Genomic DNA, 18,063 nt, shown 5'->3' on the forward strand with positions numbered 1-18,063 from the left:
CACTCTTCTGTTTGTCTCAGAAAACTGCAGCTTTTTCGTCAGCCAATATATATATATATATATATATATATATATATATATATATATATGTAAATATGTAATCCGGCCGGTCAGTCATAAAAAACAAGTTCACAGACGTAACACACGAAAAATGAAACCAAAACTATTTGTCAAGTTAATAAAAGGTGAAGATGTGCGGAAACCAGCTGCAGTCTTGCTTCCTCCGGCATCTGGTGAGTACATACAAGACTTTCTACTGCTATAGTTGTATAGAGATATGGGGGGAATTTTTCATGAGAGGAAGTCAGTTTTGCTTCAGTCTGTGTTCTTGTACTTTATGTCACATTTATGAAGTATCTCATGTTACTTGATAAATTTGGCTTATCCTTAGACCTTACACTTTTGTCTAGAGTAGCAGTTTTACTACTCCACCTCCTCCTGGAGTGAGATTGCAACATTTTTTTTTTTTTTAAGTCTCAATGATAAATCTGGAATGAAACTCATTAACATAGCTAACCACACGCACTCTTCCACCCACATTATAAAAAGGCGCAAAAATACTGCAATCTCACTCCAGGAGGAGGGTGAAGGAGGAAAACCGGAGGAGCTTCTCTAGACAAAAGTTTTAGGCTTAAGGATAAGACAAATTTATCAAGTTACATGAGACATTTGATAAATGTGGCATAAAGTACTCTAAGGCAGACTCAAGCAAAACTGACTTAAATTTTCCCCTCATGATAAATTTTCCCCTAGGACTTCAATATTGATAGGCTATCCTTGGGATAAGTGGAAACCTGGGGTTCTTTGGTGTTTTTTGCTGCATTTTTAGGCATAAAAACATTTGTTTCAGATGTTCCATAGAAGTCTAGGGGAAACTATCGGCGTAGTTTGCAATCCGAAATACGCCTATGTAATTTGCACCGCAATCTGCAACTTTTCTCCACTCATGCCACTGGGCGCGGCAGGCCCGTCTCATTTTCTCCGACTGTTTTGGGTGAAGAAAATGGTCTAAGTATAAGCCAGCAAGGAAGTTGGCTTATATTTAGACCGGAGCTGGAACCACCGAAGTTAGGTAGAGACCAGTACATATCTTTGGTGGATCCACCGCCAGTGCAGGTGCTTATTAAGACCGGCGTTTCTTGGGTTAGTGTATTTTCTTAATTGCATCATGCTTCAGGTCTGGCATTTCCCCTTATTTTCTGTGTTTTTGTCCCACAGACCTCCAATGATTGATTTGCCCTGCCTAAAAAATAGAAGTGGCAATGTGTGGTGGTGTTTTTTAATGGCATTTTGGCATAGTGTTTTCTGTACCAATGTATTTTCCCCAACACTGCTCTAAAATGGAAGCGACATTAAAGCAGGTATAGACCTTCATATACAAAAACACAAGCCATGCAAAAATTGGCAGATGATTAACCACACAATTTGCCTTTTCGGCATGAATCAAATTATAACTTCATTCAGTACGATTACAACAATACCAAATAAATACATTTTTTTTTTTTTATACGTTTTTCTACTTTTGCACAATTAAACCCTTTTTTTTTTTTTTTTAAGAAAAGAAAAAGACCCATACCTATTTTATTTTTACTGAGATGTGTGAGGGCTTGATTTTTGCAGGATGACTTGTAGTTTTCATTGATGTTTTTTTGGGTTACATAACATTTTTTGATCTCTTTTTATTTCAGCTATTTTGTGGTGAATAAGCAAAAAGCAGCAATTCTGGCATTTTAATGTCAGTGCTATCCTGACATTCCCCAGGAGCCTGTGCCAGAGAGCAGGAAATGCTGGAGGCAGGCTTGGGGCCTACACTAGTGCTTAAGGCCCCTTGGTGTCCGCGGTAAAAAGGCGTATTGGTGGTCACTAAGGGGGATGATGAAGATGTTGCGGCTGTGTCTGGTACTGTACTTCAATATCAATCTAGTAAATGATAAGGCACTGGCTACCCTTCTGCAGCACTTTATTTCTGGTGCCAGGAGTAGGACCTTCACTTCTATTGCCCGTGGCTGCTATCACGCCCCCGCGAGAGGCTAGGGAGTTATATCTATGGCTCCCTTTCCCCCTCCTCCTCACAATTTTTGGATAGACAAATAGGTGTGTTATAACTGTTATCACCTTGCTATCCATAGAGGGAACAGTTTATTATACTGTTGATTGATGGTGTTCAAGTTGGGATTATTTATATCCCCACCACAATCTTCCCATAGTTTTTCTGCCTAAGCATCCTGATTAATTCCCCTGATGATTGTTCTATTTGAATATGAAACGTGCATGTAGGGACTGGGATTAGGATAGGGCCATGTCAGGGCCAGCAAACAGGGAAAGGTTCCAGACCGGGTCGCCCTTCTAAGGACGAGTGCCCTGGGTGAGGCTGCTCTAACATCTATTGGCTAGGGTTATACCACCACAGGGCCATATTAGAGATATATTAGACCCCCAAATCCCATGAGTTATTGCAGCATATAGTCTAAGGGAGTTGATTCCTACTTACCTGGATACTGGCTGCCTTCTGGATCCTGACGACAGAGCGGTAGTAACAAAGGTTTTCTTATCAAGTGCCACCGTGCACTTAGTTTCTTACCTGAGTTGATATTATTTGTGACTCTTTATGAGTAGCTACTTGGTTCTATCATATTACCTAAGGGCCTATAATTTTAATATTGTTGAATTAAAAGTTATATTTTAGTGCAATAATTGATCAGTGGTTTGGTTGGCTTGTTGGATTTTTCTGTGATTTGTTATAAAGACATCGTGTTACCTCTTTCCTTGTGTATTTTTGACTATAGTCATAGCTAAAGGGGAAGCAAGGCATAGCAGCATTCTATAAATGTACAGAGCATGGTCTATATATAAACTAATACTGCATCTAATATACAGTTGCAAGAAAAAGTATGTGAACCGTTTGGAATGATATGGATTTATGCACAAACTGGTCATAAAATGTGATCTGATCTTCATCTAAGTCACAACAATAGACAATCACAGTCTGCTTAAACTAATAACACACAAAGAATTAAATGTTACCATGTTTTTATTGAACACACCATGTAAACATTCATGGTGAAGGTGGAAAAAGTATGTGAACCGTTGGATTTAATAACTGGTTGAACCTTCTTTGGCAGTAATAATTTCAACCAAACGTTTCCTGTAGTTGCAGATCAGACGTGCACAACGGTCAGGAGTAATTCTTGACCATTCCTCTTTACAGAACAGTTTCAGTTCAGCAATATTCTTGGGATGTCTGGTGTGAATCGCTTTCTTGAGGTCATGCCACAGCATCTCAATCAGGTTGAGGTCAGGACTCTGACTAGGCCACTCCAGAAGGCGTATTTTCTTCTGTTTAAGCCATTCTGTTGTTGATTTACTTCTATGCTTTGGGTAGTTGTCCTGTTGCAACACCCATCTTCTGTTGAGCTTCAGCTGGTGGAGAGATGGCCTTAAGTTCTCCTGTAAAATGTATTGATAAACTTGGGAATTCATTTTTCCTTCGATGATAGCAATCCGTCCAGGCCCTGACGCAGCAAAGCAGCCCCAAACCATGATGCCCCCACCACCATACTTCACAGTTTGGATGAGGTTTTGATGTTGGTGTGCTGTGCCTTTTTTTTCTCCACACATAGTGTTGTGTGTTTCTTCCAAACAACTCAACTTTGGTTTCATCTGTCCACAATATTTTGCCAGTACTGCTGTGGAACATCCAGGTGCTCTTATGCAAACTGTAAACATGCAGCAATGTTTTTTTGGACAGCAGTGGCCTCCTCTGTGATATCCGCCCATGAAATCCATTCTTGTTTAGTGTTTTACGTATCATAGATTCGCTAACAGGGATGTTAGCATATGCCAGAGACTTTTGTAAGTCTTTAGCTGACTCTCTAGGATTCTTCTACACCTCATTGAGCAGTCTGCGCTGTGCTCTTGCAGTCATCTTTACAGGACGGCCACTCCTAGGGAGAGTAGCAGCAGTGCTGAACTTTCTCCATTTATAGACAATTTATAGACAACAGCAAGGCTTTTGGAGATACTTTTTATAACCCTTTCCAGCTTTATGCAAGTCAACAATTCTTAATCGTAGGTCTTCTGAGTGCTCTTTTGTGCGAGGCATCATTCACATCAGGCAATGGTTCTTGTGACAAGCAAACCCAGAACTGATGTGTGTTTTTTATATGGCAGGGCAGCTGTAACCAACACCTCCAATCTCATCTCATTGATTGGACTCCAGTTGGCTGACACCTCACTCCAATTAGCTCTTGGAGATGTCATTAGTCTAGGGGTTCACATACTTTTTCCACCTGCACTGTGAATGTTTACATGGTGTGTTCAATAAAAACATGGTAACATTTAATTCTTTGTGTGTTATTAGTTTAAGCAGACTGTGATTGTCTATTGTGACTTAGATGACGATCAGATCACATTTTATGACCAATTTGTGCAGAAATTCATATCATTCCAAAGGGTTTACATACTTTTTCTTGCAACTGTGCAATCATCATAATATGCTTAGCAAATGTATTTTGAAAAAAAATATGTGTGCCCATTTACCACAGCAAGGTGACCTCATTACAGATGGGAACACAAGAGATCAAGTCCTGCTTACCCGGAGAGGTAATAATTGTAGCAGTCATAGTATTTTACGGGTTCTAGCCTCCTTGAATGTAGATGCTGACAAACAGCATAGAGAAAATATCACACAGATATTATTAGATAAAAAAAATACATTTGCACAGGGTGACCCATGAAATAGTAGCCTGCCTCCAGCTATAGTATGACGAGGTGAACGAGCAAGTGGATTGTCTTTTTTAATGCAAAGTCACAAAAGATGCTAAAAGTCCCCGTTCAAGTCTCTGCATCTTTGGGCATGTCGGATTATGTTGGCTGATAATGCTTGCAGCTCTTCAGCAGTGTTGTTGTGGATTGTGTTTGTAATATACCGCAGCAATTACACACTGTTTATTTTATTTGTAACTGTCCCACACAAAAGTGACCTCCACAATACCCCACTCCCTTAATAGTGACCTCCACAGCACCTCGTCCCCTTAGCAGTGACTTCCACAGCACCTGCCCCCTTAACAGATACTTTCTCAGTGCCTGGACCCCTTAACATTACCTCAACAGCATGCCACCCCCTTAACAATGTCCTCTCCCCCTTAATAGTGACCTCCACAGCACCCGACCCCCTTAACAGTGACCTCCACAGCACCTCATCCCCTTAACAGTGACCTCCACAGCACCAGTGCTATTATCAGTTACCCCCACAGGGCCCGCCCCCCTTAATATTACCTCAACAGCATGCTGCCTCCTTAACAGTGACCTCTCCCCCTTAATAGGGACTTCCACAGCACCCCTCCCCTTAATAGTGACCTCCATAGCTCCCCACCCCCTTACAAAGACTACTGAATTGTGGGTGGTGCACTGCATTGCCGGAGTGCAAAGCATCCTGGAAGAGAGAAGCCTCCAGTCTCCAGGACACATCAGCAGAGCAGTCCTTTTGCATATCTCCTTCTCAAACTCCACCATCCTTGTAAAAGCATATCTGTTTTACAAACAATTCTGTTGACCAATAAACAAGTTAGACTACAAAGAACAGTCCTCTTATTTGGAAGACAGGAATGGTTTATGCTGAATGTCAGACTGCACACTGTGTGAACGTGTATGAAGACAGAACAAACGGCTAAGGCATCTGGATGTATATAGAGGACAGATGGACAGACAGACATTGATTTTTATAATATAGATATAGACCATATACTGTGCTTTTATAGAATGCTGCTATGCCATACATTGCTTCTCCTCTAATTATAACTGTGATCCTGCGTATTTGTTTTACTTCACAGGATATAGAGTGCAAGAGGCCTAATTCTGTTTCTGTCTTTGAGCTTGCAGCAAGTACCTGGAGGTTTGGCTGCCTCCATTTTGGTTGCCATCACTGACCCATCCACTTCAAGTGTTCTAGAGCTCATTAACACGTCTGTACGGGCCGTGGTGCCCGCAATACACGGGCACTGGCTGTGTGAACTCCCTGCTGCGGATGCAGACCCATTGACTTGAATGAATCAGCGATCCGTAAAATACAACAAAAGTTAGGATATGTCCTCTCTTTTGCGATGCAGAGGATCAGAGCATTGAAAGCCCACAGAAATATTCGGACATGTCCTATCTTTTACCGTAATTTAAGGACGACGACCATATGGTCGTGTGAATGAGCCCTTAATTAGTGTGATGTGCATAGCTGAGTCTGCTGTTCCTGCTCATGGAAGGGTACTGGCACAGAATGATGCAACAGGTCATAGCCTGCTTACCTGGAGAGGTATCTATCGTAGCAGTCAGTGTTTTATAGGGGTTTTTATGCCCACAAACAGCATAGAAGCTTAGAGTTAGGTTTCCATCTGTATTGAGGTCACTTTGCTGAGGTGGATTGGCATAGATATTTTTTGATCAAAATATATTTGGTGAGCACCCCATAATAGATTGTGTATTAGATGTGTTATTAGTTTATATATAGATCATAAACTGTATGTTTATAGAGTGTTGCTATGCTATGCATTGCTTACCTTCTAATCTTCATATTAAGTGCATAGATGTAAAGAACTGCTATAGTTCACTGAAGCGTGAAATCAGCCTAACATGTTGTTCTGTGTTAGCCTAAATGCATTATAGAAAAATGTGTAGAACAGGAGAGATTTGCACAGTTGTCGTTCAAATATTTATCTCACAGAGGATTGTCTAGCCTGGTTAGACTTTATTCCTGAGAAAACTGAGAAAATGAACTGATAAGTGGGCAAGCTCTCATTCTCAAGGGTAAAGATTTCCGAATGTCCCTATCCCCTCAGTCTCTAACCACATGGTGAGAAGTCACTTTCCTCAAATCACTATTCTTTCTTCCTTCCTATGGCAACTAGTGTTTGAAAAAGGTCCATATAGGACCGAAAACATCACATGTACACAAAAAAGTTGCCTTGCATATAAAAAACCAAGTAAAAATCACACAATTACTTCAAACAAATCTCAAGGAGTGCCTAAGTTTATTTTAATTGTTGCTTAGGGGAATATAATTATATTGTGGTCACTATTACCTAGTGTTTCTCGAACAGTAACATTTCCAACAAGCTCTGCATCATTAGAAATTACAAGATCCAATAGAGCATTGCCCTTAGTGGGAGCTTCTACAAACTGACCCATAAAGTTGTCCTGCAGCAAGTTGAGGAATTTTCTCCCCTTTGCGGTTGAGGCAAAATCATAAAGCAAGTCAATGTCTGGGAAGTTAAAATCTCCAATTATGACCACTGTACCAGCCGGTGCAAGCCACTCTATTTGGTTATTGTGAGACAGTGACAGGGTCTGACAAAGGTTTACAGGGCAAGGAAGGGGTGATAGTGCGGTCCACACCCCTATTCCACCACAGGTAAGACCAGCTGGAGGTACTCAGGCTGGCATAAAGCACCTCCCAGGGTGTCAGTAAGTGGGGGAGTGTGTTACCCCGTGGACAGAGGCCTGGAGGCTCTGTGAGTGTGGTCTCAGCTGGGCAAGGCGGAGGACCACGAGGCTGGGAGATAGCCTGGAGTTTGGGGGATGAAGAGAAGCGAGGGGAGGGTCGCAGGGCCATAGTCAGACGGACTACTGAGCCCCAATCCCTCACCAGAGACACTGGGACTGGAGACAGAGGGTGTACTGTGCTCTGTACAGCCAGGAGGCTGTGGGACATTGGCTGGGAAAACAGTAAATATGAGTTAGAATGAGACCCTGTCTGCTGTAGTTGGAGGACTAGCTAGAATCAAGCCAACAACACACAAGGAAAATCTATCAAACCTTCGTTTCTTACTCTTGTCCTAAACTCCGGTTCTTTAAACTCCACTTATTCTCAAGCCCACTTAGTACAGCAAGCCCAGGTAGAGCGAGCTCAGGATGAGGTCAGTGGTACAATTAATAGCACCTGGAAGCACAAACCACTCTCCTTAACCAGATACACAGCAGAGAAAGAAAATGGGTTTAAATGTCAGTACCAAAATAAAAGCACTTAACTCACAAGGACCTTTGCTATAAACTATATGCAGCTATTTACAATCACTCCCACAAAATCACACTCAGCACCATCACGCCGTTTCTTTAAACTCCACTTATTCACAAGCAAACTTAGTACAGCAAGCCCAGACTTGAGGTCTGATCTCAAGTCTGACGAGGAAATGGGGGTCTGAGCTGAGGTATGATGAGGAAATGGGGGGTCTCATCTGTGGTCTGATGAGAATGGGAGTTTGATTGGGTGTCTGATGAAGAATTACGGGCCTTTTTTCAAATATTTATTTCTTATTTTCCTCTTTTTAAACCTAGGTGTTTCTTTTAGTGAGGAAAATAAGGCAGATTTTCATCTCTTAGTACTGTGTGAACTTTTTTTTTAAAAGGGCAAATTAAAAAAAAATGTTTTCTATTATATTGAGTTAGAAAATTCCCCTTTCTGATGGAAGTGTCGCTTCAACACATTGCATGTAATTAGGCAGATATTCTTCTATTATTGTGTACTTGATGCACTATGCCTCTCACCATATCATCTCTATTCAGTAATCATGGCATTTGCTTTTCATTCTCCTCAAATTACACTGAAGATATTTGGAGAGAGGAAAATTTGCCTGGATTTCAGAGAGTGGGTTCTCCGCAGTACTGATCAGCCAGAAGATGGGAAGATCTATGTAATGTACCATGGCACCACGTTCCCTGGAGCTGTAGGCATTATCAAAGCTTGGATTTCAGCAATCTGAAGAAGATGGAATGCTGGGAAGAGGCTCTACGTCAGTAGAGATGTAAATAAAGCTATGAGATACCCCCTAGGTGACAAAAGAGATCAGGTTGTTCTAAAGCTCAGAGTGAATGTAGGCAAGGTCAAGAAGATTGAATATAAAAAGCATCCTATGCAAAAGACATGCATGAGAATGGCTATGATACAGCCTGGTGCCCGCCTATTGTGGAATGGTTAGAGTGGGCTGGAAGAGGATTGTGGTTTGGGATCCCAAGAGAATCAAGGTGGTGGGTATTGCCAAAGCCTCACCAAACCATCTACAGCAGCTGAATTATTTGTTAATGATGTATGGAAAATAGGCACAATCATAAAATATTTTACCTGCCAGGAAATAAATGACCATTTATACTAGAAATTAAATGTTTTTTAACTTATCTTTATTACTAGCAGAATTGCCCAGCTTCTATTTCGGTTGTTGTTTGTGTGTGTGGTTAAAAGATACTCACAGTGCCCCCATAACAGTGACATTCACAGTGCCTCATAACAGATATCCACAGTGGCCCCCATAACAGTGGCATCCATAGTCCCCCATAACAGTAATGAGAATAGTGGACATCCACAGTGCCCACATAAGAGTGACATGCACAATGCCTCCATAATAGTGACATCCACAGAGACCCCATAACAGTAACATCCACAGAGACCCCATAACAGTGGACATTACAGTGCTCCCATAATAGTGACATCTACAGTGTCCCTAATATCTTAATAACAGTAGCTAAAACCATTCAAAGCACCTGATTACCTATATGCTAAATCGGGTGCAGAATCGGACCAGTCGTTTAGTCATGCATATAGAAAAGACAGATAATAAATATATATATAAATATACTAACATTCACAGAGTCCCACCCCCTTAACTGTGACCTCTACAGCACCCTGCCCCTAATATTGACCTCCACAGCAGCCCTCACCCTTAACTGTGACCTCCACAGCATCCCACCCCTTAACAGTTTTCTCAAAAATTTGATTCGGACAGTTCGCCGAATTTCCCAAAAAGAGTCAATTCGATTTGAATTTATTTGTGACGAATCACATTAAATCACATTAAAAAAAGAGCTATTTCCTGGCTACTGAGAGCTTTATAGTGGTGTAGAACACTGTGCATTGCAGAAACATGCATAGCTAGTCCGTTGTGGTAGTGAAACCGTACTGTGAGTCAGTATGACACGCAGAATAACAGGCGTCACTCTTAAATCAATTGTGAACTCAGCCTTACAGGTCAATGTTAGCGTCAGGTATGAAGAACCGTGCAGCGGCCCAGGATTCTACTATAGCGTGAAAGAGCACGACTCCTTTTACACCGTCGTCAGATGATACAAGTGTTACATGCTGATACAAGTTGTGACCCCTGAGAGAGTGGAGAGGGGGTCAGCAGTAAGTTGTGTTGACGTCACTGTTTATTTCGCTCTTCTTCTGATCTGTCATAAGAACAACCCCCCAAAAATAGATCCTGTCTTTTGAGCATCGTCCTTCACATAGTCAGCATTTGGTCAGTAATCCATCAGTATTGCTCAGGCCAAAAAAAAACAGGAGTGGATCCAAAACAGATATGACACGTGAATGGAATATTTGCACACCTTCTGTGTTTTGTACCCACTCTTGCTTTTTGCTATGTTTTGGCCCAGTCACAGAGTGGGTGGTGGCAACAACATGAGGAGTCAACACAGTGGCCCAGTGACACAGTGGTGAGGTGGCAACAGAATGAGGAGTCAACACAGTGGCCCCAGTCACAGAGTGGGTGGTGCAACAACATGACGAGTCAACACAGTGGCCCAGTGACAGAGTGGTGAGTGGCAACAGCATGAGGAGTCAGCACAGTAGCCCAGTCACAGACGGGTGAGGTCTAAACAGCATGAAGAGTCAACACAGTGGACCAGTGACAGAGGGGTGAGAGAGACAACAGCATAACGGGTCAACACAGTGGCCCAGTCACAGAGGGGGGAGGTGGCAACAGCATGAGGAGTCAACACAGTGGCCCAGTCACAGAGTGGGAAGGTGGGGGGCAAAAGCAGAGGCAGTACCAGCAAAAATGGTGGGTGGCAATAGCAGCACATGACAGCAGGTGGTGTGGCATAAGGCGGGTGGCAGCATCAGAATAATGGCTGAAGCAGGTGGCCAGAAGACACGGGTCTCTTTTGACAAAGTTTGGGTGCGACACACAGAATGATCTAGTCTAATGCATCAGGCACTGGCATGTGGAAATCCTGGCTTATGCACGCCTAATTCATCTTCACAAAGGTCAGTCTCTCCACATTTGGGTGGAAAGGGCGAGTTCTAACACCCCTCTAATGCCACACTAGTGGCTGGGGCAGAAAAGCTTGTCCAGGGCAAACTCGGGCCGGTTGCGGCCTCAAATCAAATCAAGGTTTGGCTGCCCAGTAGTCCAAAAGATCTTCATTGTGGGTGGCAGGGTGCAGTCCAAATATGCCACCACCTGCTGGTTCAGGTTCTCCTCAATGTCTTGCTGCTGCTGGTTAGTTTCTTCACATAGGCAGGTGAAGAAAAACTGTTCATCAGGAGTCAATACAGTGGCCCAGTCACAGATTGGTGAGGTGGCAACAACATGAGAGGTCAACAGAGTGGCGGCAGTCACAGAGTGGTGAGGTGGCAACAGCATGAGGAGTCAACACAGTATCCCAGACACAGAGTGGTGAGGTGGCAACAGCATGAGGAGTCAACAGAGTGGCGCAGTCACAGCAAGTGGCAAGTGAAGAAAACTGCTCATCAGAGACTCTAGACTTAGTTGCTGCTGATGGAGCTGGTACTGCTCTTGCACCCCAACCCCCCTTCAGCAGCCATGGCAGTGGAACGTGAGCGCAGAGGGACCCCTGGTCAGACCTTTGAGGATGGGCAATGGTGCATCACAGGCAGCGGCCAACTGACTACATAGTATGTCTCGATAGTAGTTCCGTTTATTCTCTCTCTCAGCGGGTGGAAAAAGGGCCCGATTTGGACCAGTGCAAGGGTCTAACATGGTGGAGAGCGAGTAGTCATCCCTCTGCTGAATTGTGATAATTCAGCTGTCAATACACAAGCAGCTGAACATGCATCGGGCCTCTGTCTCCGCTGCATACTACCAGAGTGTCTCGGGGTCATCTGCCTGGTCTTCTTCATACCATGTAGCTCCCCTCCTGCTCCTTCTCTCCTGTCACTTGTGCTGAAAAGCCACCCATTTCTGTATACATTGCTTGTGCATGAATGTCCTCCTCTTCAAGTTCAGCCCCCACAGGGCTCATGTGGCCGTGAGATGTAGGTGCCTCGTCTCCTGTCCCCTGGCCAGCCAGATTTAGCAGCATCTGCTCCAGGACACAAAGCAGTGGAATGACGTTGTTCATCCCGTAGTCCTGGTGACTGACAAATAAAGTGGCCTCCTAGAGGGCCTGGACAAACGGCAGGTGTCACGCATGAGCTGCCACTGGCTAACGTTAAAGTTACACAGGGGAGTGCTCCTGTCTACCTGCATCATTAAAGCAATCGTAATGGCCTTCCTCTGCTAATATAGTCAGTCCAACATGTGGAGGGTGGTGTTCCAATGGGTGCAAACGTTGCATATCAGCCGATGTTAGGAAACGCCGTTCTGCCTTTGCAGCTCAAGAAAGGTATGCTTTGCAGTGTAAGAGTTTATAAGTGCATGCACAGTTTCCTGGCCATATTCAGGATGTCTTGCAGAGGGGTGGAAGACTTCAGAGACACGCTTTACAACCAGATTAAACACGTGCACCATGCTAGGCACATGGCTCAGCCCTCCTTGAAGCAGCACCGACACGATGTTCTTCCCGTTGTCGGTGACCATGGTTCCGATTTTTCAGTTGACCAGTTGTCCCCCGTGTCAGGGCCATCTTTAATATTGATTGGACCCTGGGCATAAATTTACGTGGGCCCCCTGGATCCCGCCTTCCCACCACCTTAGCAGCAATCACGCCTCCATCACAACACACACAAAAATCCACACATCTGGTAGAGTACAGTGAATGGACTGTAAATACTTCCAGTTCTGAGACTCCAGCAGCTCAGGATCAGTGCTCTGGGCAGCTAGGCTCAGGCTGGAAGTGTGCACCGCTCTGCAGGAAGGAGACCCAGGACTTCGGCTTACCCTAGTGTTATAGTGCACCCCAGCACCCCACAGTATGCAGTATAGCACCATAGAGTATACAGCAACCCACAGTATGCAGTATAGCACCCTATAGTATACAGCACCACACAGTATGCAGTATAGCACCCCACACTATACAGTATCCCACAGTATATAGTAGAGCAGTATAGCAGCCCACAGTATACAGCACCCCACAGTATACAACACCTCACAGTATACAGTAGAGCAGTATAGCACCTCACCGTATACAGCACCCCAAACTATACACGATACAGCACCCCACACTATACAGCACAGCAGTATAGCACTCCACACTATACAGCACCCACAGTATACAGCCCCCCACACTATACAGGCCCCCCACAGTATACAGCCTCCCACACAGTATACAGGCTCCCCAAACAGTATACAGGCTCCCCACACAGTATACAGGCCCCCCCACAGTATACAGGCCCCCATACAGTATACAGCCCCCCACACAGTATACAGCCCCCCACACAGTATACAGCCCCCCACAGTATACAGACCCCCACAGTATACAGACCCCCCACAGTATACAGACCCCCCACAGTATACAGCCCCCCACAGTATACAGGCCCCCACAGTATACAGGCCCCCCACACTATACAGGCCCCCACACAGTTACAGCCCTCCACACAGTATACAGCCTATACAGCCCCCCACACAGTATACAGCCCCCCACACTATACATGCTACCCCACTATACAGTAGGTTTACAGTATAGTAGTATAACAGCCCTGTCACATTTTCCTGATGTAATCTTCACAAAAAAAGCCAAACTTCTCCTGCAACACTCCTGATAGGACCTGTGTTGACCTCATAGCCATGTGACCAGTAATATTGCTAGGTTACTGGTCACATGGTGATGATGTCATCTAGGTCCTAGATCACACTCACAGTTCTCACAGACACAGTGTGCTGCTGGACTCAGTGCCGACAGGCATGGCATGGCAGCACCCTCCCTGTGTAGCTGACAGCCTGACACCCGGGGCAGTCAGTGGCTAGCAGGGCTCAAGAGGCAGCTGCCTTGGGCCCCCCAGGAGCAACTGGGCCCGGGGCAGCTGCCCCTTTTGCCCCTTGGTAAAGACGGCCCTTCCCGTGTGACCCAGGCAAACCTAGGTGCAGAACAGCGTGACACCGCCGTGCCCTGCACATGTGGTATGCTGGAGGAGGACTCCGAATTGTGCCTGCAATGGAGACTGAGGACAAGGTGGAGGATGTGGAGGCAGCAAAAGACATTGTTCAACATACGTGTGCAGGGCAGGTACTGCCTTTTTTGAGAAGTAATGATGACTTGGGACTCTCCACCTTGAGAAAGGTGTAGAGTCCACCACATAGAAAGGGAGGGGACTGTAGTACCAGCAACTTGGCCAGGATCACGTTCAGCTTCTGCGCCATTGGATGAGTGTATGCTTAATGTTGTCTTTTTGCAATCACCTTTGTATCAATTGCTGACAAAATGAATGACGAGATGGAGGAGGACAGGAGCATCAGGACCAGTAGATAATGGGAAGGAAACACAGCTCCTTTCTGCTAAGGTGGTGGAGACTTGACTACAGGAAAGGGGTGCGGGCCACTGGGTGATGCAGTGGTTGCTGCCTCAGCTGTACCACTACATTAGCGCTACGGTGTTTTCCCAGGCCACATTATGGTGACACTGCATGTGTTGACGAAAGGCTTGTGGCGCCAACATTGGCCCCCTGGTCACGCTTCAACTTCTGCCCACAGATTCTGAAAATAGCCATGTTTACCTCCTACGGCAGCTTGATGAAAAGTTCCACAGTATGGCGAGTAAGGCATTTCCCCCAACGCACTGCATTTCTGACTACGTGCTTACCACTGGCCTACGTGAACCCCAGCACTGCTACTTTCCGGACAGTTAGGCTCCTGCGAAGTGGGTGGTCTACCCTGGGCACATTTGGCTCCTGACCTCCCACTGTTTGCCACCCTGCTGACTCACAGCCACACTAGCACCTTGCTGGCTCAGGCGCTGCCTAAAGCGCAAGCTACAATCCTCTTATCCTGATGACGATGAAGCCCCCTCTTCACCCGGCTCCCACGTGCATCAGCTACATCATCGGCCACTACTGTCTGCATGGTACAGATGTCACCCTCACCAGTCCTCAGGGCCACGTGCCTGACCGAACGCAACACCATTTCCCACGCGACTCTCATCATCACTACTTGCCTGCCTACCGAGGAAGCAGCAGATCTCTCCTCCAGATCTTTGCTGGGGCAGTAGCTGCAGACTGTCCTCTAGAAGCTCATCCTCGCTGTATAGTGGAGCTGAGCCCACAGCATATAATACTTCTCTGCTGAGGGAACAGAAAAGGACAGAGGCAGGTTGAGGGCAGGTGAGGGCACAGGGCCCGCTCCCGGGGGTTGTCTGATGGTTACTTGGTATGAAGTGGATGACCGAGTCAGCCATATAAGAGGGGGAAAAATGACAGAGGCAAGTTGAGGACAGGTTGGGGCACAGAAGCTTGTTCCCGGGCCATGCCAACTAAGTATTGAGTAAGAGGAACCCACACAGGGGGCTGGCTAGCTGCTGATTGGCTGTCTGGCTGCATGCATGGCATTGGTTGATGATCCCTCATCCCGGGCTTCTTAATTGTTCTAACATGTGCAGCAGCCATTTTAGAAAAAATGTGATTCGTTACCACGAAGCGCGAGGAAATTTGACTTTGGGGCGAATCAAATTTTCTTGAAATTCAAATCGAACTCCACTTTGTCAACTTCAATACGCTCGTCTCCAATTCCAAAAGCTCCAAAAATTGTCTCTTATGGGATAAAAAAACTGTGGCTTGTTGGGTGATCAAGCAAACAAAAATGATGCCCAACTGATATTCTGATGTATTTGTCCGGCTGCCGGGAGACAGACGCAGTCTCTCTGGAAACAAGTCAACCACGTGAAGACATGTCTTTCATTCTCCCAGGGCCGTCTCCGGCCCTCTGGAGGGACATCCCTCACCCCTCGCTGGCCACGAGGGGGTGGTGTCGCCTCCAGAGGGCAAAGCTAGCAAAGGTTTGCGTTTACGCGCTCGCGTCACTCTGTGGGATGCATTCCGGATCTTGGTACTGCTGGGAGACGGGACACTGTTATCTCAGCGCTAACGCTAGTCAGGGGTCCCCGGATGCTGGAACCCCTAGCGTCAGCTGTTGTCAGAGAACTTCTGTTGTCATGTCTCCTGACTTAGATATGTGGTGGGAGGTTCCTTCCTCTGCGCATACTCAGCCCTCACCTGTGCTTCCCTGGGTGTGATGTCAGCAGTGTCAGGTGATCTGTGGAGGGACATTTAAACCTGGTCTTTCCCCCAACTCACTGCTGATTATTCAGTTGCTTCACTGGCTCTGGATCTGAAGCTATCTGGTGAGTGGTTTCTCTGCTTGGTTTTGGTTGTTTTCTGGTTCTTGTGCCCTGGCTTATGTTTACTGACCATTCTCGTGTTTCCCGATTTTCCATTGCATAGTGTCATGGTATTTACTTAGTTTTTTTTGCCCAAATGTGGCCAGTGTGCCCAATCACCAGCCGCCCTGCTATTTGATACATGGGAAGGGCTCTACCAAAGTCCCCCTTCCTGCTGGAGGCGGGTGAAGAGTACCCCGGCCCTCAAGGGTGTTCAGAGTGGTGACGGCTGTGCAAGTGTGTCTGGTCGCTGCATTTGCTGGCCATCAAGTTTGGCTTTATCATTTCATTAGCATCACATATTTAACTAGAGATGAGTGAAGTTTTATAAAAATTCGATTCGGCTGCTTCGCCGAACTTTGACAAGAAATTCAATTTGTTACGAAGTACTTCTTCATGAATTGCATTATGTAGCAAGCACAATGACAGGAACGGCAATCGAGCCGCTGCCAGTCATTGAAACCCCTAGATGCCGCGTTCAATGCTGATAGCGGCATATGAGACTCATACTGAGGCCTTTCAGGGGTTAAAAAAATACATACCTCATCTATTTGATTGCGGAGAGGCCATCACAGCCATTTTCATGAAAGAAAATGTGCCAAATCTCACACGTGTTGACGTGATGACGTCACCATGTCATCATGCTGTAGTGAGGTCATCACTGATTGTAGCCCCTCCACGATCAATTGGATGAGGTGAGTATGTTTTTTTTTTACCACCATTTTAGGAAAATTGATTCATTACCACAAACTGCGAGGAGATTCGGTTTTGTGATAAATCGAAAGAAAGTCTACATGAGATTTGTCTAATCTCATAGCTTGCTGGTACTGTATTAGGCCTCATGCACACGGCCGTGCTGGCCGCATCCTGTATTGCAACCCTCAAACTTGAATGGGTCGGCAATTCGGAAGGTGCGGTAGGTATGGAACCCCACGGAAGCACTACAGAGTTTCTGTGGAATTCTATCTTTTTGTGTTGTGGACAGATCATGGACCCATTCAAGTTGCATGCATCTGGATCTGTCGCGCCAGCCACACGGATATAATTGCATTTCTCTATGCACAGAATGGCCGAGCAACGGCCGTGTGCATGGAGGCTTTACACTGTGGTTTTGCTGTACAGGAAAAACTGCGTGGAAAAATCTTGCTTACAGATGTAGTAGAGTTAACACTCATGCTTTATGAGATGTGTTATCTAAACTAAATGCACTAAGCAAACACCTTCAATTGCTTTTCAATGGCTTTTGTTTCAAGATAAACACAATGTGTTAAGAAATTTAAGTTAAGAGTTGAGCGTTAACCCTGCTACATCTGTATTCCATAATGTGTGCAGATTACCTAATACAGTACCAGCAAAGTGTACGAGATTAGATAAATCTCATGTTTTAATTAGGTGTGGAAATTGACTTGCTCTGCGGATATTGAAATCTGCAGCGTGTCAATCGTTGCAATTTTTTATGCAAATTTTACCCTTTTCAATGGAAGGGTGAGATCTGCAAAAAATATTCAAAGTGTAGTTTTATGTGTGTTTTTTTGTGTAGTTTTGGTTCAGATTTCTGCTCATAGCTCGTACCGTGTGCAGTCACCCTTACTGGTTTTTCTGTCTATATAGGGAGTTTCCAGTTTCAAGGAACTATACTATCTCTGGTTATTACTAGAAACAGTACTGACCTGACATGAAGTAAACATCCTGTTAACTCCTTCAGGTTGTGATGTAGAATATTTAAGCTTCCTTTTAGATAAACATTAGCTTTCT

At 45.1% G+C, this 18,063-nt stretch overlaps 1 long non-coding RNA gene across 1 annotated transcript; it reads left to right on the forward strand.

Moving 5' to 3' along the window:
• The first annotated feature begins 208 nt into the window (after positions 1 to 208).
• LOC120996643 lies at positions 209 to 8,572 on the forward strand. Its single transcript, XR_005777832.1, has 3 exons — positions 209 to 233; positions 1,689 to 1,923; positions 8,551 to 8,572. It is a non-coding gene; the product is annotated as an uncharacterized LOC120996643 (long non-coding RNA).
• Positions 8,573 to 18,063: the final 9,491 nt, after the last annotated feature.

The sequence above is a fragment of the Bufo bufo genome, chromosome 1 (assembly GCF_905171765.1).
Source record: "Bufo bufo chromosome 1, aBufBuf1.1, whole genome shotgun sequence".
Lineage (NCBI taxonomy): Eukaryota > Metazoa > Chordata > Amphibia > Anura > Bufonidae > Bufo > Bufo bufo.